Below are 21,763 nucleotides of genomic sequence, written 5' to 3' on the forward strand. Positions count from 1 at the left end.
CCAGGCCCAACCCTCCTCACCCAGGGAAACAACGGGGCTCACAGTCTCTTGGTGACATGGGCATATTGCTCTGCCATCGTGAGGGGCCAGCTTGGCTGTGGGACCCATCACCAGTGGGCAGCCCTCAGGTCATCTCCGCAGAAGACTCCTCTGGCAGGTCACATACAGGACGCCACACAGCACCCTGAAAACTCATGACCCAGGAAGGCCTCAGATTGTCTTTGCTCCCCTAGCCTCCCCACCCCCTGTATCTGCAGGGGCAGGTGAGTCTGTGCTTGATGACAGGAACATCCCAGTCTTGGGGCTTAACGCTGTCCACTGTGTCCTGCTTGTGGCACACCTTGGCATGGCCCTGATGCCCTGGGATTGGTGGCCACACCTCCTAGCCCATATGCCCAGCTGTGTGCACAGGTGGACACAGAGTTTCGAAGAGGCTGAGACTTGAGGAGTTTTGAGACCTGGAGGGGCCACTGTCACGTGATCCCCTTTGCTTGTGTTCCACGTGATCCTGTCACGTGGCCTGTCTTACCACAGGAGGCTTGAAGTGCAGAGGACATGGGGATGGGGGCGTGCAGGGGTGCGCCTGCACACACTCCTGCCTGTCGGCTCTCCCACCCTTGTCCTGCACTACACAGCAGGGGCTGGTAGTGGGCCCCGCAGATGAGGGGGAGGGAGGGGGAAACAGGGTGGCAAATAATTATGGGTTACTCTTTTTTAATCGAGGTGAAATTTATATAACATAAATTTAACCATTTATAAGTGAACCACTTGGTAGCATTTAGCACATTCAGAGCATTGCACAGGTATTGCCTTAGTTCCAAAACATTTGCATCACCCCAAAAGGAAACACCATACCCATTAAACAGCTGCTTCCTGTCTCCAGGCAACCCCCAGCCTGCGTTCAGTCTCTTCGGCTTGGCCTGTCCTGGAACATTTCAGCTGCATGGACTGTTGTCTGGCTTCAGTCACTCAGCATAAGGTCGTCAGGGTTCCTCTAGGCTGTGCCATGTGTCAGCCCCTTCCTGTGAGGGGTAAATAGTGTGCCATCACCCATTCATCTGTGGACAGAAACATGGGTGCTTTCCACCCTTTGGCAATTATGAAAAATGCTGCCAGAGACATTCCTGTTGCAGATACCTGAGTCCCTGCTTTCAGTTCTCTTGGGTACATACCTGGACATGAAATCCCTAGGTAATTCTGTTTTATTTTCTGAGGAGCTGCCAAACTGTTTTCCACAGTGGTTGAATTGTGTTACATTCCCAAGGGTTGCAATCTATCCACATCCTCACCACCTCGCATTGTTCTCTGTTATTCTCTGGTTCACATCTCACTCTGGCCGTGCAGTGGGTGCACAGTGCTAACTCGTTGTGGCTTTGGTTCGCCTTTCCCTGGTGATGGCGTGCTGGGCATCTTTTCCTGTTCAGTCTGGCCAGTTGCGTGTCTCTTTGGAGAAGCATCTTTTCGAGCCCTCTGCCTGTTTTCTGATTGGGTGGCCATCTTGCTGTACAGCTGACTTTGCTGTCACATCTGCACTGAGGGCTGCAGAGAAGCAGCTTCATCACTGTCAGTGCTTGAGCCCCAGGTCTCTTGTGAGGAGGGCGTGGATTTGACTGATTCCTCACATGGGCATTGACTACTGTCCTCGGGGACCATGAGAACATTCTTCGAAGACCTGGACACTGAGGCCACATTGAGCACAAACTTCCTGGAAGCCATGGTGTCACCATTTGTGCATAAGAAGGAGCTGCCCAGGAACCACCCTGTGAAGGATGGAGGAGAGGGAAGGTGCCAAGGGACCCCCACCCCACCCACGAGATGAGACTTGGCAGCATGGGAACCCAGGGCTGCCCTCTTGCTTACCCTCAACCCCGACTCTAAAAATAACAGATAATTGACTGGCTGCAGTGGCTCATGCCTAGTCATGGTGGTGGTGGTGGTAGTGGTGGTATTGGTGATGGTGATGGTAGAGGTGGTGATGGTGGTGGTTGTGGTGGAGGTGATGGTGATGTTGATGGTGGAGGTCATGATGGTGAGTGGTGATGGTGATGATGGTAATGGTGAAGATGGTGGTGATGGTGACATTGATGGTGGAGGTCATCATGGTGAAGGTGGTGATAGTGCTAGAGGTGATGGTGACGTTGATGTTGATGGAGGAGGTCGCAGTGGTGGAGGCAGCGGCGGTGGTAGTGTTGGTGTTGGAAGCAATGGTAGTAGTGAATGTGATGGTAATGGTGGAGGTCATGATGGTGAAGGTAGTGGTGGTGGTGATGGTGGTGGAAGCAATGGTAGTGTAGGCGATGGTGATGGTGGAGGTCATGATGGTGAAGGTGGAGATGTGGTGGGGGAGATGATGGTGATCTTAGTGGAGGAGGTCATGGTGGTGGAAGCTATGGTGGTGGTGATGGTGGTGGTAGAGGTCATCATGGTGAAGGTGGAGGTGGTAGTGGTGGAGGCGATGTGGTGGTGATGGTGGTGGTGGAAGCAATGGTAGCGAAGGTGATGGTGGTGGTGGAGGTCACGATGGTGAAGGTGAGGATGTGGTGGAGGAGGTGATGGTGATGTTGATGGAGGAAGTCATGGTGGTGGAAGCTATGGTGGTGGTGGAAGCAATGGTAATAGTGAAGGTGATGGTGGTGGTGAAGGTCATGATCGTGAAGGTGGGGATGGTGGTGGTGGAGGCAATAATGGTGGTAATGGTGGTGGTAGAGACGGTGGTAGTAGTGGAGGTGATAATGATGATGTAGAGGTGATGGTGATGGCGATGGTGGTGATGCAGCCATCTTCACTGAGCATTTGCTTGGTGCCAGCCACTGTTCTGTGAATTTCACCTGCATTAATTCCTTCTAGCTCCCAACACCCCCGTGTGTGGTGGGAGCTCTGAGTCTCCAGAGGAGATACTAAGACACAGACACATGTCCCTTGCCCCAGGCTAGTTACCACTGCACCACACACTGTCTCCTTTACCCAGATGGAGTCCACAGCCTTGCCTGGTATCCGCAAGCTTCCCCAACCTCCTCTTCTTCCAAAATGCATGTCCCCATGGCCCATGGAGCTGACCTCCTGTTTCCAGCCAGCATTTGCCTCCGACTCTGTGCTGCTGCTGTTCACATCCACCTCCTGCTGCTTTTCCCCTCCTCTCACTCTGGCTCTGCCCCCAGGCCCCTCCTCCCCTCCTGTCCTGCTGGGCACTGGCTCCTGCTTGTGGCTGCTGCTTGTGGCAGCTCAGCAGAAGGGTGTGATGACTTCGCCAGCCCAGCTGACCCCAGGGAGGGTGCACATGGGTGCCCCAGTCAGCTCTCCTGACGTCTCTGCCAGGGTCAGGTGTCCCAGTGTCTCCAGCCTTAGGGTATAACACATTCATCTCTCCAAATGTAAGGATTCCTTGCCAGGGAAAGGGCTGATGAGCTACTTGCTTTCTTGGCCAGCAAGCTTCCTCCCCATGATGAGCCCAGGGCTGTGTGTGGCCAGAAAGCCATCAGCTTGTGCGTGTCCATCTGTCCTGCCTGGCTTGTGGGCTGCCAGGACAGCCGCTTCTTTTGCTGCTCAAGTAAGTACTCAGGACCCAGTTACTGTCACCTCTCCCAAGGCATGCAGGTGGCATGGAGGAATGCATGTTTGTTCTTTCTGTAGGACACACCTCAGGACCCCAGGGGACATTGTCAAGAGGCAGAACCAAGGTGCTCCTGCTGTGCACCAAGGCCAACAGCATTGTGTCAGGGAGCCTGCCCCTATATGCAAGGACATGCCACACATTGGAAGGCATGGAGCACGTGTGGCCTGTCCCACCTGCTCGGAACCACCACAGGCTGGCCAGCAAGACCCTCCTCTGGCTCATGGGCAGGGCATCTGGATGAAGCCACTCCTGCCGAGAGTAGGTTGAGTGCATGGGAAGCGTCTGTCAGCCTCTTACTCTTTTTATCATCAGTCAAGAACCCTTAGAGTTAAGGGAGGGTTGCGGGCTGCCACTGCGACCTCCTCCATCAACATCACCGTCACCATCACCTCCACCACTATCACCGCCTTCACCATCATCACCTCCATCATCACCATCACCACTATCACCACCTTCACCATCATGACCTCCACCATCAACATTACCACCACCATCACCACTATCACTACCTTCACCATCAAGACCTCCATCATCAACATCACCATCACCATCACCACTACCACTATCACCACCTTCACCATCATGACCTCCACTATCACCATCACCATCACCTCCACCATCACCACCCTCACCATCATGACCTCCACCACCACCATCACCATCACCTCCACCACTATCACCACCTTCACCATCATGACCTCCATCATCACCATCACCACTATCACCAGCTTCACCATCATGACCTCCACCATCACCATCACCACTATGACCACCTTCACCATCATGACCTCTGCCACCACCATCACCATCACCTCCACCACTATCACCACCTTCACCATCATAACCTCCACCATCAGCATCACCATCACCACCACTGTCTTCACCAAAGGCCAGCAAGGTAAGGACTTGAGGCAAAGGTTGGGGCTTGGCAGGAGCTTGTTCAGGACAGTGGGCAGGACTCCCGCAGGTGGAGAGGACAGGGGTGGCCATGAACCTGGGAGCCCTGGGCCAGGCTGAGCAGAGCGAGCACCAGGGCCTGGAGTGAGGGGCTGATGATGGGGGCAGATGATGGGGGCATGCAGGCAGCCACACGTACCAGGCTCTGTGTATGGGGCAGGGGGAAACTGTATGAGCAGGTCCAGGCCTGGCAAAGGGCTTGGAGAGACACCTGGGAACAGCTGTGTGTCGTGGCTGCCCTGGGCAGGGGTGAGGCTGAGAGGCCACTGAACCTCCTAAGCTAGAGGTGACGAGAGCTGCCTCCGATGCAGGGAAGACACAGGGAATTAAGGAAGAGAGCAGGACACCAGGCAGGGTGCACTTAGTCGTCACATGGAAACCAGCATCCCGTGATGGCTGCCCAGGAGGCTCTTGGGTTGGCACTTGGGCTCGTGTGAGGAGGAGCCATGGCAAAGGGAAGGGCTCTGCGTCAGAAGGCGGCTGAGATGAGACTGGGCTGCCTCTAGGCACTGCCCCCCATGCTGAGGCCTCGGATGGGTACCTGCCTTGCCCAGGGCTGCGTGCTCCATGCTAAGCCTCATCCTCCTGGGGGTCAGGCACCACCAGGTGACTCTCAAGCCAGGGCCACATTGTGTGCCACGGGCCCCTCCCACATCCAAAAGCAAAATTGCATTATGCAACAGTGTTGGTGTAAGACAAATATAATCCAGACCACTTTATTTATTCCTTATTGTTATATTTAGTTCATCCTTTTGATTTTAAAATTAATTAAAATGAAAACATTTTTTGCATGCCCAGGCACATGCAGCAGCAGTGCCCGTCAGCAGCTGAGGTTCCTCCTCTGCAGGCTCCTGTCCCCCGTGACCCTGGCACCGAGGGCTGGCATGAGTGGCCCAGTCTGTGTGAGCCCTCACGCCCGCCTAGAGATGGTGTGCTCCCCAACCAGTCAGGGCGCTCCCTTGACTGGATGCCGTGGCCTTATGAGTGTCCAGCAGCTGAAATGGGAACCATAACAGAAACTGGCCATGTCCAGGTGTGTACCTGCCCCAGGCAGGTGGCCAGGACAGCAAGGAGTTGCCAGATGGGGCCAAAATCTTCATGCTTCTGTCTGACCTTGATTCTAGCTGAAGATTTAGCTGCGTGCACATCTTTAAAACTGGGATCCCCTGTAAGAACCAAATGCACAGATAGCCAAAAAAAGGACAGATGAATTGGGCTATATCAAAATGTAAAACTTCTGTGAACCAAGGCCACAATCGAAAGAGTGAAAACACAGCCCATGGAATGGGAGAAAAACTTGTAATTGATAGATCTGATAAGAGTTAATCCAGAATCTATAGAGAACTCCTCAAACAACAACAGCAACAAAAAAACCTGATTCCGAAATGAGCACAGGGGGCCGGGTGTGGTGGCTCACACCTGTAATCCTCTGGAATGCCGAGGCAGGCAGATCACTTGAGGTCAGGAGTTCGAAAGCAGCCTGGCCAACATGGTGAATCCTTGTCTCTACTGAAAATACAATTGTAATGGAGGGTGCCTGTAATCCCAGCTACTTGGGAGGCTGAGGCAGGAGAATTGCTTGAACTCAGGAGGTGGAGGTTTCAGTGAACCGAGATTGCAGCACTGCACTCCAGCCTGGGTGACAGAGTGAGACTCTGTCTCAAAAAAAAAAAAAAAAAAAAAAAGTGAGCACAGGGCTTGGGTGGATGTTTCTCCAGATGGCCAAGAAGCACATGAAAAGATTCTCAGCACTGCCAGTCATTAGGGAAATACAAATCAAAATCACAGTGTGATACCACCTCACACCCATTAGGATGTCTACTATTAAAAAAAAAAGAAGAACCAGTGTTGGTGAGGATGGGGAGAATGCCTTGCGAACTGCCGGAAGGTAAATGGGGAAGCTGCCATGGAGAACAGCAGAGAGGCTCCTCAGAGGTTAAACCTAGAGCTGCCTTCGGCTCCAGCACCTCTACTTTGAATACACACAGGAAAGGAAGCAGGAAGCAGGTGGGATACATTTGTACATCCCCGTTTTCAGCAGCATTATTCACAGTAACCATAAAGTGGAAGTTACCCAAGTAAGCAAAGTATAATACAGACATAAAATAGAATATTACTTGGCTTTAAGAAAAAAACAAAAACGAAATCCTGCCACATACTACAGCATGGATGAACCTCGAGGGCATTATGCTAAGTGAGATCAGCCAGGCACAAAAGGACAAGCACTGTATGATTTTACTTATATGAGGTCCCTACAGTCTTCACATTCATAGAGACAGTAGAATGGAGGGTTCCAGGAACTGGGGGAGGAGAAGAGGGGGAGTAATTGTCTTAGGGTGCACTTTCAGTTTTACAGGATAAAAAAGTGCTATGGAAAGATGGTTTGCAAAACAGTGTGAATGCACTTAATGCCACTGAATTGTACACTTCAAAATTTTTAGATGATAAATTCCATGTGTAGTTTACAATTTAAAATAACTTTTAAAACTGGGATCTGTCCTTATATACACCTCCAAATTTGTTATTTATGGTAGAGCCTTACTTGATCCATGTTTTTTTCCTAAAAGTAAAGTTAGATTATAGTCCCAGACAAAAGCAGCCTCCAGCTGGGACAGAGCCAGGACCCAGGTCTGTGCAGCATGCTGCAGGTGGTCACCACTGGGCAAGTCTAGCTGGCAGCTCCGGTGCCCAGGGCTCCTTAGGCATCTAGAGATCATTTCCTGAGCTGAAGAGGAGTGGTTTTGTTCTCAGCCTCAGGCTTGTTTGCTCAGCACAGTGGCTGGCCCCACAAGGCTACTGGTGCACTCGTGGGCACTCTGTGTGTGCACAAGGCATCCACACAGCTCTGTCCTGCCACTGACAGCCTGCCTGTGGCTCCAGTGCCTGCGAGACCATGCCACAGTGTCTTCCCATTCTCCAATCCCTTCCACACCCCAAATTCTGACCATTTCCCAAACATGCCCAGCCCTTTTACACTCCTGTTTATGAAACCACTGTACTGACTTTTTGATTAATTGATTCATTCATTGCTTCATGAATTCATTTATTCTCTCAGCTCACAGAGAGCGAGTTAGCAGATGTGGTGGAAACGTGGGCACCCTGTAAGAGTGAGGAGGAAGTGAATTGGAGGCCAGAGGGGTCCCTGGGAGCCCTGATGAGGAGCTATGTTTTATTCTGCAAGCAGCGGAGTTAACACAGGGCTCCACAGAGGGTGCCATGATCCGATGGACCCTGGCTGCTCTGTGCAGAGTGGCCTGTGCTGCCCAGCCTGTGGTCCAGGGTTGGATGGTGTTGGCATAGGGGACTTGGTAGCTGGGGTGGAGGATGAAAGAGACAGGGCTCTGTGGACTGACGTGTGTGACCTGAGCAGTGAGGTGGGGCCATGCCGTGTTGAGATGGGGAAGAATTGGGGGCAGTTTGGGGTGAGGAGGGGCCAGACTGGGGCAAAGGAGTGGAGGGAGCAAGGCATGGAGATGCCCAGCTGGCCCCGGGCCAAGGTCCGGGCTGCTGATCAGCACACTGCACACCAGAACAGAGACCAGGTTAACAGCCCCGGGCCCGGATATGGCTCGTCAGCCACTGCCACCATCTAGAGGACAGGCTGCAGAGGAGGAAACCAGCTGAGGTGAGCAGCCTCCGTAGCATCACAGTGATGCCGGACAGCACCAAAGACAGAGGAGGTCCTGCAGGCAGCTGGGAGAAGGTGGGATACCCAGGAGGGGCGGCTTGAGCATGGGCCCTCAGCAGCAGCAGTGAGGCCAAAAGACGGAAGCAAGGAGGAAAATAGCTGTCCACTTGGGACTCTCCACCCAGCAAAAATGTGCCTTCCATGAATGATGCCACAACACAAGGCAAGAATAAAGCCGGGCGCAGCCTCCTGCTGGTGGGGGTGGGATGCAGTGGCAGGTGGGGAGGTGGGAGGGGCAGCAGTGAGGCCAGGCATCCAGTTCAGCAGGGCCACAGGCTCCTGGGTGTTTGTTCAGCATAAATGTTCTGTGAAATGTATTATTTATACATGTCAAATATTTAACTATAGTAAGAGAAAACATGAGTGGGAAGTGGGAGGGAAGCGATGGACGGGGGGCAGGGTAACAGGTCGCATCCTGAGAGGATAACAGTGCTCAGCGTGGGATTGGAGGGACCCCCACAGGGACAGCTGGCCTGGGGTGGTGGGGACCACCTTTTCCACCCCAGCCCCCAGGGAAGAGCCTTGGGGCATGTTTCCCATTCCTGGGAAGATGATTGCATTAGGAAATTGTCTTTTTTTTTTTCTTTTTTTTTTTATTGCATTTTAGGTTTTGGGGTACATGTGAAGAAAATGCAAGATTGTTGCATAGGTGCATAAGTGGCAGTGTGATTTGCTGCCTTCCTCCCCTTCACCTGTATCTGGCATTTCTCCCCATGCTATCTCTCCCCAACTCCCCACCCCCCGCTGTCCCTCTCCTGTTTCCCCCCAACAGACCCCCAACACTACCCCCCAACAGTGTGTAGTGCTCCCCTCCCTGTGTCCATGTGTTCTCGTTCAACACCCACCTATGAGTGAGAACATGCGGTTTGATTTTGTGTTCTTGTGTCAGTTTGCTGAGAATGATGGTTTCCAGGTTCATCCATGTCCCTACAAAGGACATTGTCTCTTAAGGAGATTCTGCTGGGCCATAATAAAGCTGTCAACTCCATTGTCTGCCACCCATCAAGGGCAGGCATGGGGCTGGTGTCGCATATGGGGTTCTGCAGGAAGGGCCTGCTCTGCACACATGCCCTGCGCTACTTCTAATTCACACTGTTCAGTTGTTATTCTTTCCTTTTTTGGAAGTCTCAAATTGCGGCCCTTGTACTGCTATCCTAGGGAAGTTTTTCACCATCTGGAGCTTCATTTGTGTTTATGTGGCAGAGTCACCATGCCATGGTGAGGGTGACCTTACAGTGCCCCATAAGAGCTGCCGGGTGGATGGCATTGGGGGAGTGGGAGACCAAGGGCCACAGCCAGGAGCCTGTGGAGAGCTGGTGACCCCCTGCTTATGCAGACAGGGCCGGGCCAAGCTTAGTATGTGTGCACCGAGGGTGCAGGAAAATGTGTGTGCTTGGGTGTGAAAGTGGGTGTGCACCAGTATGAGCAAATACATGTGCTTGTCAGAGCCGGACTGGCTGTGTAAGAATGTGTGAGCTTATGGGAGAACGAGTGTGTATCAGTGTGTGCCCTTGTGGTGTGTAATAATGCATCCAAGAGAGTGTGTGAGAGAGAAAAGGAATGCATGTGTGCCATGTGTCAGTCTGGATCAGACCAGGAGACAGCCCCACGTGGTCCCTGGGACAAGAGCAGTAACATGAGAGGCGCAAAGTTGTGATGAAAGAGGGCTGGGGGGTGGGGAAAGCTCTGTGGGGCACCCTTGGTTGCAATGGGCACCAGGGAAGAAACCTTCTTCCCAGCTGGGGTCAGAGCCTGAGGGAGGAGCTGGATGCCAGGCTAGGGCTGCTGTGCAGGTTCAGGGCTGGTAGGAGGCAACCCCTTGGGGCACAGGAGCTGAGGCTGGGCCTGCAGGAAGCTGATGGCCAGGCTCAGGTGTGGGTTGCACCAGTGCCGAGGGACTGCATGCTTTGGGTATGCCCTAGAGTGGGGCACACGCTGTTTCGTGGGCTGGCTGGGCAGCAGGACCCAGAAAAGGCAGGTGTAATGACCAGGAGACAGGAGCAAGCCCTGGCCTGTCCCCAGCATTGCTCCACCTCCCTCCACGAATAAAGCTTCGCCTTGTGCTGCCTGCAAAGGAGCCTGCTCCAGGCCCAACTGGACCTGAGAATGCACACCTGGACAGAGTGTGTGGACTAAGGGGTGTGCACACACACGTGCGGGATGAGGGCGCTCGAGACTGGTCCCCTCTGCATCCAAAGATGAATAAATTAAACAGCCCAGCCAAGCGTGTATCATTGGAAACAGTCTAGCGCTTCACTCTGTCAAACACGAGGACCGAGTCTTTCCTGCTGAGGTGGGCAGGGTGGAAGCAGATGGGGTCTTGGGTGGGCATGCCTCCATCTCTGTTTCTGTGTTCTAGGTGTGGGGGAGGATTCTGTCACCACATGTCATTTGGACCCTGAATGCATGGGGTGGGAAAAGCTTTGCAAGTCCTGCTGGTGACCTCCCCATGGTGCCAGGGGTGGCTCTTACCAGAGGTGGGTCTCAGCCCATGGACCTGGCCTTGGTCCACAGACCAGGTGGCCCTGGTAGGCAGAATGGCAGCAGCAAGATGGGTGCTCCACCAGATGGGAGCAGGAAAGCCCATTCTTTCCTGCACATATGGTCTTTGTGGTGGGGGCTTTGGGGAACCCAGGCCTGTCCTACCTCCAGTCCCTGGACCACTGAAGGTGCATGCACATCTCGGAGACCCCAGAGGAGCACCTGTGGGATTCCCAGTCTGGATCTGCTCCTGCAGCAGAGGGGTGCCCACTTTTCTGCAGCCTGAGCATCACCAGAGCCACCCTGCAGCCACCAAAGGGCAAATAGTTCTTATTAGGTAGGCCAGGGCCAGAGGTGTGTGTCCCAGAGAAAACTAGATCTGGCAGAGCTGCATTGCCTCTCCCGACATAAGCTCAGTCAGTCCGTAGAATCCCCTCTGGGGTGAGAATGTGGACCCCGCCACCTACATGAATAGCCCAGACATGGGATGCCACTTGGGATTGGGAGGGGGCTTATCCGGGCCCAGGGCATCCAGCCCCTCCTCGCCCTGTGACGCCACTGTGAGTTATAGTCTCTTATCCTCTTTGTCACCAGAAATGCAACCCCAACCACCATCCCGAGGTCACTGTCATGGGAGCTGTGTTCCTGATGTGCAGTGAGCACTTCAAGAGAAGACTTCTCCTGTTCTGTTTTCCCAGTGTGGGACTCCAGACATCTCACCTCTTCTCTTCCAGGCTCCACTTGGCACTTACGGGTATGTGGCACTGCATGGGTGTGTGACCCATCCAGGTGTTTGCGTGTATCCATAGTTCACCCTTTTTCTGGGCAGGATTCTGTGGCGTGGCTGGACCACAGTCTGCCTGTCCATCCCCCTGCCGAAGGGCTTCTAGGCTCTTGGCTTCTGTGAATCATCCCTCCAGTTCCCACTACACCATTTGATGGACGTATGTTTTTACTTCTCTTGGATGAATGGAGTGGAATTGCAGGGTCGTATGGTAGGTGTATGTTTAGATAAAGATTTATGACTTTCCTGTAAAGAGCTTTCTTCATTTTTGTCAACTGTTGCCTGCCTGCATGGCTGGCAGTGTCTCCTGCCCTTGAACACTCTGGCTCTGGGTGACCTGTTGAGAAGCCTGTGTGGTTCGGGTGCCCTTCCGGCCTGGGTGATGGAGAACAGGCTTGCCACTGTGGCTACTGCCTCCCCTGTCTTCTTTCCTTTCTCTGTTTTAAAGCAGTCCTTTTCTAGCCAGTGTGTAACTACACAAATAATTGAGTGTTCATGTTCTGAGGACCGGAGATGAAAAACTCCTGCTAAGACAGGAATTTTAAACCAATGATTTTTTTTTGTCCTTGACGAAGCCTTATCCTCACCATCCCTCACTCACTTCTCTACTTCCCACAGTGGCACTGGGCCTCTACTTCTCAAGGGATGCTTACTGGGAGAATCTGTATGTGGATCAGCCGGCCAGCATGCCCTTGCTCTATGTCCATGCCCTGCGGGACACTCCTGGGGAAGTGCCCAGCTTCCGCCTGGGCCGGCACCTCTATGGCACATACCACATGTGGCTGCACGAGAACAACTGGATCCGCATCCAGGAGGACACTGACCTCCTCTACCTTAACTGGAGCCTGAACCAGAGAACCTGGGAGAAGCTCAGTGTCCGCAGTAAGGGAGCTGCCCCCACTCCCATCCCCACACCCCACCCTACCCCTTCCTCAAGCCGCCCTCATCACAACCGCTGACACTGAGGCTCGGGGTGACTTCCCCACCACCCCTGGTGTGAAGGGCATCAGGGTTGAGGTGAGGCTGGCCTGCCTCTGTGTCCAGCCTGGAGGGTGTGGAGGGTGTCAGGGGTGAGGCGAGGCTGGCCTGCCTCTGTGTCCAGCCTGGAGGGTGTGGAGGGTGTCAGGGGTGAAGTGAGGCTGGCCTGCCTCTGTGTCCAGCCTGAGAGAAGCCAGGACAAGTTTCAGGGCTGCCAGTGACCCTGGGGCTTCCTGAGGCTGTGGGGGTTTGGAGACACATGGGAATCCGGGTACACGCTTCTGCCAGACCTGAATTCTTCTTCCAGTGGTGCTAAAAAGGATTAGGAGGTTTCGAGAGAGGGAGTAAGTGGGGCTGAAAAAATTCCAAAGTTTTGACTTACCAAATGACCTCCAACTCTCTGGAGAAGTGGCAGTTCCTAAGGAAAGCCTGACTTCTTATCAGAGCCGGCTTGTGGCAGAGACTCGTGTCTGTCCCAGGTGTCCAGGGAGGAAAGTGGAGCAGTCAGTGCTAGAGTCATGGCCACACATGACATTGGAGCTGGGAAGGGTGGGGGAAAGCAGGGTGCCTGTGACAGGTAACAGTGATGCTGCCCCCGGTAGCTCCCACCCCCTGCCACCCCTCCAGGGCCATGACTTGCGCAGCCCCCGCAACCACCCTAAGCCCTGTCTGCTGATGAGAGGAAAGCCTCCAGCCATGAGTGCAGAGCAAGCATCCCTGCCCTAATCAGGCAGAGTGGCCCGTCTGCCAGGGACAGCCCGGTGCAGGACAGGGAGGGGGCTTGGGTGGGCAGCTCCCTCCGGGGTAGCTCAGGCAGTTCCTGGAGGAGGCAGCATCTGAGATGAGTCTTGGTTCTATGCACTTAGTTGCTGTTCTCTTCAATCTGAGCCCTCAGGGTGGAGCTTGAGGAACAGGAGTCCCTGGGTGGGGCCGGCATGGAATTTGCCCTGGGCCTGAGATTCCTAGGAGGCCTGAGCCCTCCAAAGTGGGGAGAGGCTTCATACATGGCCAGGTCCTGTCAAGAAAGAAACCACAGAGTGATTTGAACAGGGAAAGTTTGTGTAAAGAATTAATTACAATAGAGAGTTGGAGCGGTGATGGACAGGCTAGCAAAAAGCAGAGAATGCCAGAGAATATGGGAAGAGCAGCTCTGAGGAGCAGCCGCCCACCTCCAGCTGAGATGGAAGCTGGGAAAGCCCTCGCGGTACATCGGAAATCGCTTTGGCACCTCGGGGGTGGTGCCAGAAATGCCCCCTCTAGGCATTGAGGAAGTCTGTCTGTGGCCACTTCAAACCTCCTTGGGGAGGGTGTGGCAGGCAGGGCACTGGTCACCACTTACTGGAAAAGTTACCACCAACAGAGTCAGGGAGCCTTCAACCCAGTGCTCAGCACACCTCCCTAAGGAGGGGCCTCTAAGCTGAGAACTAAATAACCAGAGCTAGGCCTGTGGGGCACTGATGCTCTGGGCCACAGGGCCCTGTAGCAGAGGCAAGGAGGTAGCAGGTGGAGCTGGAGCACCAGGCTGAGCCTTGTGGACCTTGGTGGGGACCAGGTTTTGCACCAGGCCTGGAGCTCCTGCCTCCTCCCCATTCCCGACTGCCTGGCAAGTGTGGCTGATGCCCCCACAGGCCTGACTTCTCTCGCTGCAGACGGAGGCTTCCAGGTGTTCACTGTCTACCTCAAGGTCTTCCTGTCGCCCACGTCCCTTCGTGAGGGCGAGTGCCAGTGGCCAGGCTGTGCCTGAGTATACTTCTTCTTCAACACCTCCTTTCCAGCCTGCAGCTCCCTCAATCCCCAGGAGCTCTGCTTCCCGGAGAAAAGCCTCTCCTTCTGCATTCGTGAGAACCGGCCCCCAGGCACCTTCCATCAGTTTCGCCTGCTACCTGTGCAGTTCTTGTGCCCTAACATCAGCGTGGCCTACAGGCTCCTAGAGGGTGAGTGCCGACATTGTGGGGCTGCCGCTCAGTGCCTGCTGCTACTGGGCTTGCTCTGTGAGCCCTTGACACAAGCCATCTGGTTTATTCTTCACCATCATGCCATCAGTTCATTCAATATTCCGGAAATACCTCTTGCCTGCCTGCCAGAAGCCAGGTACTATTCTAGCAGCTAAGGATGTAACAACACAAAAGGTCAGAATCTTGCCTGCCTGCAGCTTTCATTTTGTGAGACACACAGTGCATCCCAGCATGCCAAGGAAATCAGGTGGCTTCTGGGAAGAGCTAGCTGGGGAGGAAGCCAGGGAGAGGGAAATACTGAGGAGGAGGGGAACAAAAGAGGAGACTTCCATTCCTCCATCGTAAATTGGGTGGTGGTGGTGGCGGCGGGGGCTAGCAGAGCAAAGGTGGGAGGGCGCTGGGTGTGCAGGCTTAGCCCCTTGGAGGGTCCACAGTGTGACCCTGTGTGCCTGGAGGTCTCAATTTAACATAAAACCCAGAATTTTTTTAAGCACGAAAAGCCTTACTCTAAATTATCACCATTGTATGTTAAATCTTTCCTTTAGTAATCACTTTTTTAGATTATTGAATTCCATCATGAGCATTATCAAACATCTTTTTAATTTTTCCAAAACTCTTTTTCAGTTTAAGCTTATTCACCTTATTACATGCTTCCTCGTGATAAATGTTGTAGCATTTTTATTATTTAAACTAGGAATATTAACAGTAACCAAATCTAAAAGGTACAATTATAGAAGATAAGGTTTTTAACATTTTTCCAGTACTTCTTGAATTTTGCAAGATTGTTCAAACATTATTATTTTTATTAGCAGAAATGTTTAAAACTAAAAAAAAAATTTAGTGCCGGAATATTATTAACCATTTTTTAAACATCATTTATTTTGCTTTACACAAATGCCATCTTGAAGACATAATGTAGGTTTAGTGTAGACACCTAATACAAAGTGTGGGAGGTCTTGATGCATTTTAGCCAAGGCACCAACAGAAACACCTTATGTGTGCAGATGATGTCTAAATCTGTCTCAAACTGCATTCTATTCAAGGCACAGCATGTCAGATCCTGACTGGGCCTTCTCTCTTCCTTCACAAAAGCACCTTTAATATCCCAGCCTACATTCTGGACTCCTGAGTCACTGAGGAATGAGCTTCAAGTTTCTCTTAGAATCTGCACAAACAACTACAAGGAATTCAAGTATCTGGTCTTAAGATGCCCCACCCACCCCACCATGGCCGGTGGTCACAAACTGGTTGAGCCGCTATGTCTAGAGGATGCCTTTTCACCCGCATCCTCTAGTTTTGCTGCCCCTTCCACACACCTTCTCCTCTACAACCTCCTCTCCTGAGTCCCATCAGGCCTTCAGGACCCTGCTTGGCACCCCTTGCCCAGGGAGCCTTCCCGGTTTCTGGGTGGCTTTCTAGTGCTTTGTCCTTCTTTCACAGGACTTATCACTGCCTGGTGTCGCCCTTAGGATTTCATCTTCTCTTCCACACCAGAGGTAAGCTCCTGGGTGAGGGCACCACAGTGCCTTCACCTTTGAGGTCGGCGTGGGCTGACTAAGGTTACATGCAGGCAGTAAGCACTCTGACAGCGCAATTCCTCTTCAGAAGTCAGCGTTTCCCCAAACGATGACCAAGGAGATGGCCTCTGTCTCCCTGTCTCCCAATGACAGGAGGTTGACCTGGAGCTCTGAGTGAGGCACTTAGTCCAGCCTGCTGGGTGCGGTGGGGAACTAGGTGCCCTGAGGGTGATAGGGTGCAAGGGATGCCAGGTGCATGGGAGTAATCGAGTGTGGTGAAGGTGATTGGGTGCAGTGGGCGTGGCCGGGTGCAGTGAGGGTGATCAGGTGGGTGAGGTGATCGAGTGCTGTGAGGGTCATCAGATGCAGTGGGAGGGACCAGGTGCCCTGGGGGTGATTGGGTGTCCTGGTGGTGGCCGTGGCTCTGCCGCACTTACCAGTCCTCCCAACTCTGCCGATGACGCATCACCAGCGCCGCCTGAGTGCAGGGTAGGGTGGCAGGAGCCCCCCTTTCCCCTCCACAGCCCCTGGAAGCCTGGGCTGTGAAGGCCAGGGAGGGTCTCCGCGGAGCGGGGTAGGCAGGACCCAGCTGTTCTCTGGGGCTCTGTGGCTGAGCCCCCGGGATGAAACGGAGCCCTATGTGCCTCCTAATGCTACAGACCTCTTTCCACTGTGATGCTTCAAGACTTCCCCGCATTGCCCTGTGTGCCTCTGGGCTCGTAACTCGGGTGTGTGGTGTTTCCACAGAGGTAGGCAGTTGTCATCACTACCTGTGTTCAGAACATTTTCACCATCCCCCAAAGAACCCAATACCCATGAGGAGTCACTCCGCATTCCCCTTTCTCCTCTGCCCGGCAACCACCAGTCTACCTTCCCTCTCTACCACAGTGCTCCGTCTGGACAGTTCATGTAAATGGAGTCACATAGTAGGTGGCATTTTGTGACTGGCGGCTAGGGCCTCCCTTGCAGACAGCAATGCTACAATAAAGGACACAGACACGGGGGAGGTGGGGAGCCCTATTTTTATAACAAAGTCAGACAGATCTGTGCATTCATTCCCCCAGACACACAAGTGGAAAAAAACGAGTGCTGCGGTTTCTGCAAGATGAACTATTCCTCCTCCTAGTTCCACACGTCGGGTTTGCAATGCTTGACAGCCTGGTAGGAGAGAGAAAGCTGGGTTTAGTCCTCAGAGGACAAACTCCATTCCTGGGCCATCAGTGTATCAGATATCACCCAAAAAACAGGACCTGTTCTCTTGTCCTAGGTCAGCCCCCTCTGCTGAGACTCCTGCAGGAGGACACAGTTCATCGTGGCAGCCCCACCTCAGAGTGTAATCACATTTCTGCTTAGTAGAGGCAGAGCCCAGCAAAGGAGGGCTCCTTCTGAATGTGTGGTCAGCATCTGTACAAATGCATTTTATTTGCTATGGTTTGTAAAGCTGTAAAGTTAAAAGAGATGAAAACCTTTTCAGCATAAATATATTTTACTTGCACTGTGTTTTTTAGCTAAAAGTGAAAACCTAGATTAAATAAAATCAAAGTTGAGAAGAATCATCAAGACTGTCGGTGTGAATCAAGTGTTGAAAAATGGTTGGTGTATTTTGTCAGTAACTGTACATACTTTGGCACATGACAGAATGGCTATGTAAACTAGAACTATTTTGCTAAGACACTGTATGCAAGCCTTGGGCCGACTTGACAGGCATCCAGAGCAAAGCCCCTTCTTTGTACCTATTTTTTATTACAAATATACTAATTGGTTCTTTATATTTTCGGAGGTTATTGTATGAAATTGTCTATTGATAGTACTTTTATGACTGTAAATACTCCAGCTTTCTCAGTGTGAATTCTCACGTTAGACTTTAATTCGAGCGTTTGTGAACTGAACGCTGATTAGTATTTTTTATCAACACCTGAGAACTGTTACACCTTTTTTATTTTGTCTTTTAGGAAATCCCTGTCTTTCCATTTTTTCATGTAAATTTTGCATAGTTACTTGTTCATATGTAAATATTTTACTTTCAAAAATGAAGTTTTTAATTGCTATTGTTTTATATAGGATTGAAAGAAAATTAACTCCTTTATTAAAAACAAATTTATCTGTTAAAAAAAAAAACAAAAAACAAATCACTGCAACAATGCACCAAAAACCAACCAGCCAAAAAAAACCCCAGCATTTTCAGCAGTGGCAACGGGTGACTATCAAGCAAGTTTCTAAAGTAGAATTTGATAAATGTCTGCTCGGGGCAAATTTTATTAAGATGAAAATGACAATTTGGTTATTCTATCATTTATAGAAAATGTGTGCAAAAGATGTTTTGAAAATGTATCTTTTTTTTTTTGACCACCGAGTATATCTTGTTTATTGTTTATGATTTACACAGAAAATGATGGGCTGGGGTTGTAGAACAATAAACCAACCATTACATTTAGACCTGGGCTTTTGAAAAACTTGCACTCCATCTTAACAATTCGTATGTATCTAAACAAATACACAAATCCAGATCACAAATAATCTTAAGAGTTAGAGATAAACAATTAAGAAACACAAAAGAAAACCACATAGATCTACCTTTAAATATCTGCATTCATATTATAAGAAATAAGAAAATGTTAAAAAAATAAAATTAGGTTAAGTCACAACATACAGAAATAAGATAAATGATATTTTATTAATATTCATACTTATAATTACCTTCATATAGTCTTAACTTTTTCAAAAAGATCCAAGATATGACCAAATAATATTCTGGTATCTGAACTTGTCAGCCTTAGCTTATATCAGCTCTTGTTACCGTGAAAATCCTAAAACCTCAATTTTCTTTCTCCTTTTTAAAATTTAAGCCAACTCTTATTCAGTTTTTCTCCTTCACGGCAGCTGTTTATAGATAGTAGGGAGCCAAGAATGAAGGACAGTAACAAATGGAAAGCAAAAGGTATAACAGCTATCTTAAGTTCAGCTCTCAACGTTGCTGGTTGAGTTTGGAAACAAAACCTCTTAACAACTGGCAGGTAACAGCTAAATCTTAACAGGAAAAGAAGAAATATTTTCTTTGGGACAGCTGCTATCTAGAAGAAAACCAAGGTCCCTTAATACAGCCCAAATATAATGTGTGGCTTATTACAGAGAAATCTTTAGCAACGTAAGTTTAACCAGTAAGTGTCGCAACTGATCAACAGTACTTAAAAGGAAACAAACAAAAATCACACTAGCCACAAATTTCCATAATATACACGTGAAATTAATTTTAATCTGATTTGACTCCTTGACAGTAACTGATTATTAATGAAATACGGCATGGAAAGATCACAGAGTAAAAAACAAGCAAAGATTAGTTTATACAACAGTGACTATATACATCAGAGGGAAAACATGCTAGCTAATGCAACATTAAGGCCTGAATGTAAGCATTTCCAAAGTCACAGAAGCTCCAAAGAACTCCTAAATTACAAATTCACCACATTACATGCATGCAATGTTCACTTTTGTTTTACCCATAGAACGATACACAGTATTTTGCTGTAAATACCAGACACATTTGCAATATATGCAAAAATTAGAATGCAAGTGTTATGTTCCTTATATTTAAGCCTCAAATGTGCCAACAGTGAAAATTCATTTATTTTTAAGAATGAAAAAAAGAGATGGGCTATAAATACTCAGAGGAATTACACAAATAAGACATAACTCTGCATTTGGGAAGCCATATAAATATTCCTTTTATGTGCCCAAACTAAATTATCAATGGACCAATTAGATGGACATACATTCACTATGTGCTTTACTATTTTACTTGCTCAAATGTGATATTCTAACAGTCACCATTCTCTAGTGATATTCTAACAGTCACCATTAACATCAAATCACATTTGTAAGTGAACTGTTATGTCCATGTTTGCACATACTTGTGTACTGTGTGTAATCACCTAAAGGAGACACTGTGCATCTTAGTTTGGGGTTACATAATTACAAAGATGACCCTGTGCAAGTTTTCAGACCTTCCAAAATATTGTAGATGCAAAATTACCTTAAACTAACTATATCCAATATTAAATAACATTCCATGAGTGTACTGGGCCTTCAAGTATAATTTTAACCAAGAAACAGGTTGGGTAAGAGGTTAGAAAGGGTTTCATAAGGCCATCTAATTAATTCAGCTCATTGTACCAAGCATTGAGCACACTAGATTCTTAGTATGCTTTACTAAACTTAGATTTAAGCACATCCACTGGTTTCATTAAGGATTTTACTACCTAACTTTATTTCGGGGGTGGGGGTGGGGGTGGTGTTACATCTAAGATTTAAAACTTTTGTGATGTTCTGGCCAAAATTTTAGCCTTCATTTGACATTGTGAAAAGTCAAAAATGGACTTTCTGAAAAATTTCTCAGCCTTATGAACCAAGAGGTTATGCAAAACCAAAGGTACTAGTGAAAAAGCATATTTTAGAATTTATTTCCAATGAAACCAAATTTTACTACTATTGTGAACACAGTCTTTACATGTGATGCAAACAGGAGAGTTTAATTATAATCACTTAGTGGCAGTATTGTAGACAAAGCCAATAATGTATGCCACACAGGATGATTATTTTTTTCTGGAGAGTCAACTGACAAGCTTGACTTTACAATTAATACAAACATATTCAACTAAAGAAAATGGATGCACTGTCTCAACATTCAGCTTGAAAATGTTTAATACTTCCTGCAAACCTAAATTTAGTTTAGAAAGGTTAATATTCTCTTTCTAAACTATGGCATGTACTATATATAGCATTTTAAAATATATTTATATATAATTATTTGCACATGAGATTTAGAAGGAATTTGCAAATTTACTTTGATAGACTGATCTCATTTCAACTGTTAAGGTTTAGGGTGCTTCTGCAGTACTGTCATTTGAAGGTGGGGCATCAGGATCAGGCTCGGAGGAAGCAGCTGCAGACGCTTCAATAACTGCAGGTGGGAAATGACGGCGGCACACAGGGCATGTTCCCGACTTTTGTAACCAAATTGAGACACAAGGTTTGTGAAAGAAATGGTGACAGGGCAACTCTGTTGCTATATCATCCTTAATATACTCACTGCAACAGATTGGACAGCATTGTTCCTGACCGATAGCAGTGTGATCTTCAAGAACAAGGATCTCTGGAAGACCATCAATGCTTTCCTTACTGGCTGGTGGATTGGCCACCTCAACATCCACTGCAAGAGTCTCTAAATGTGCCAGGGCAGTCTCCATAGCCTGGTGAAGCGTTCTTCTAGTGCCATGTAGGTAAGGAACTGAGGATCCACATATGAAATAGCTTCGGCAACTCCTAGTCCATCTGCAAAGTCCATCTGCAAGGCGCCACACCTGCCGCAGGAGAGCACTCGGGCCCCACGCTGGCCTCTGACAGCACAGGCAGCTCCTGCACTCCCTCTAGGGCCCATCTTCTGCCTTCCTTGGATAAACTTGCCAGAAACCCCACACTGCTCCAGGCCTTTGGGATAATTCCCCTGAGCCCCATAGGCTAGGGCCTGGCATTCAGTAGTTGCTCTAAAATTGTGTTTTTGCCCACTCTCCTCCAGGCAGTCAGGACAGGGGAGCCCAGGCTTCTGGTCACTACTCACCAAGTCTCTCCCCTGCGCCTCTATCAGGGATCGGTTCCTATAGGCCTTAACCTGGCAGACTAGGTAAAGCAGAGCTGTGGCATCGAGGGTCCCAGGGGGCTGCAGGGCCCTGGCTGGTACAGGAGGCTGGGCTCTCCTGAAGGTCTGCACCTTCCCAGGAACACGGAGGGTACCAG

At 49.9% G+C, this 21,763-nt stretch overlaps 2 pseudogenes; one reads left to right on the plus strand and one right to left on the minus strand.

Annotated features, from left to right (window-relative positions):
• The window catches only part of LOC105731025 (synaptotagmin-15B-like), a 195,247-nt pseudogene that overhangs the window by 170,061 nt on the left and 3,423 nt on the right, over positions 1-21,763 (minus strand).
• LOC105731031 (proto-oncogene tyrosine-protein kinase receptor Ret-like) lies at positions 11,386-16,649 on the plus strand (annotated as a pseudogene).

Source organism: Aotus nancymaae, unplaced genomic scaffold (assembly GCF_030222135.1).
Source record: "Aotus nancymaae isolate 86718 unplaced genomic scaffold, 86718_ANA_hifiasm-v0.15.2.pri h1tg000010l, whole genome shotgun sequence".
NCBI classification, from domain to species: Eukaryota; Metazoa; Chordata; class Mammalia; order Primates; family Aotidae; genus Aotus; species Aotus nancymaae.